The sequence below is a fragment of the Leucopleurus acutus genome (genome assembly GCF_964270905.1).
Source record: "Leucopleurus acutus genome assembly, chromosome: 11".
NCBI lineage: Eukaryota > Metazoa > Chordata > Mammalia > Artiodactyla > Delphinidae > Leucopleurus > Leucopleurus acutus.
This window is the reverse complement of record NC_139152.1, coordinates 32,261,007-32,263,145: the sequence shown is the minus strand read 5'-3', so window position 1 is coordinate 32,263,145 and position 2,139 is coordinate 32,261,007.

The following is a 2,139-nucleotide window of genomic DNA, read 5'->3' as shown; positions in this document are numbered from 1 at the left end:
ATGTATACTATCATGTCATCTGCAAACAGTGACAGTGTTACTTCTTCTTTTCCAATTTGTATTACTTTAATTTCTTTTTCTTCTCTGATTGCCATGGCTAGGACTTCCAAAACTATGTTGAATAGTGGTGAGAGTGGAATCCTTGTCTTGTTCCTGATCTTAGAGGAAATGATTTCAGTTTTTCCACCATTGAGAATGATGTTTGCTGTGGGTTTATCATATATGGCCTTTATTATGTTGAGGTAGGTTCCCTCTATACCCACTCTCTGGAGAGTGTTTATCATAAATGAGCGTTGAATTTTGTCCAAAGCTTTTTCTGCATCTATTGAGATGATCATATGGTTTTTCTTCTTCAATTTGTTAATATGGTGTATCACATTGATTTATTTGCATATATTGAAGAATCCTTGCATTCCTGGGATAAATTCCACTTGGTCATGGTGTATGATTCTTTTAATGTGTTGTTGGATTCTGTTTGCAAGTATTTTGTTGAGGATTTTTGCATCTATATTCATCAGTGATATTGGTCTGTAATTTTCTTTTTTTGTAGTGTCTTTGTCTGGTTTTGGTATCACAGTGACTATGGCCTCATAAAATGAGTGTGGGAGTGTTCCTTCCTCTGCAGTTTTTTGGAAGAGTTTGAGACCGATGGGTGTTACCTCTTCTCTAAATGTTTGATAAAATTCACCTGTGAAGGCATCTGATCCTGGGCTTTTGTTTGTTGGAAGATTTTTAATCACAGTTTCAATTTCATTACTTGTGATTGGTCTGTTCATATTTTCTATTTCTTCCTGGTTCAGTCTTGGAAGGTTATACCTTTCTAAGAATTTGTCCATTTCTTCTAGGTTGTCCATTTTATTGGCATAGAGTTGCTTGTAGTAGTCTCTTAGGATGCTTTGTATTTCTTCAGTGTCTGTTGTAACTTCTCCTTTTTCATTTCTAATATTATTGATTTGAGTCCTCTCCCTCTTTTTTTTTTTTTTTTTTTTTTTTTGCGGTACATGGGCCTCTCACTGTTGTGGCCTCTCCCGTTGCGGAGCACAGGCTCCAGACGCGCAGGCTCAGCGGCCATGGCTCACGGGCCTAGCCGCTCCGCGGAATGTGGGATCTTCCTAGACTGGGGTACGAACCCGTGTCCCCTGCATCAGCAGGTGGACTCTCAACCACTGCACCACGAGGGAAGCCCTTCCTCTTTTTCTTGATGAGTCTGGTTAATGGTTTATCAATTTTGTTTATCTCCTCAAAGAACAAGCTTTTAGTTTTATTGATCTTTGTTATTGTTTTCTTTGTTTCTATTTCATTTATTTCTGCTCTGATCTTTATGATTTCTTTCCTTCTGCTAACTTTGGGTTTTGTTTGCTCTTCTTTCTCTAGTTCCTTCAGGTATAAGGTTAAATTGTTTATTTGAGATTTTTCTTGTTTCTTGTTGCATGCTTGTATAGCTGTAAACTTCCCTCTTAGAACTGCTTTTGCTGTGTCCCATAGGTTTTGGATTGTCGTGTTTTCATTGTCATTTGTCTCTAGGTATTTTTTTAATTTCCTTTTTTATTTCTTCAGTGATCTCTTGGTTATTTAGTAACGCATTGTTTAGCCTCCATGTGTTTGTGATTTTTACATTTTTTCCCCTGTAATTCATTTCTAATCTCATAGCATTGTGGTAGAAAAGATGCTTGATATGATTTCAATTTTCTTAAATTTACTGAGGCTTGATTTGTGACCCAATATGTGATGTATCCTGGAGAATGTTCCATGAGCACTTGAGAAGAAAGGGAAATCTGCTGTTTTTGGATGGAATGTCCTATAAATATCAATTAAATCTATCTGTTCTATTGTGTCATTTAAAGCTTCTGTTTCCTTATTTATTTTCATTTTGGATGATCTGTCCATTGGTGTAAGTGAGGTGTTAAAGTCCCCCACTATTATTGTGTTACTGTCAATTTCCTCTTTTATAGCTGTTAGCAGTTGCCTTATGTATTGAGGTGCGCCTATGTTGGGTGCATATATATTTATAATTGTTGTATCTTCTTCTTGGATTGATCCCTTTATCATTATGTAGTGTCCTTCCTTGTCTCTTGTAACATTCTTTATTTTAAAGTCTATTTTATCTGATATGAGTATTGCTACTCCAGCTTTCTTTTG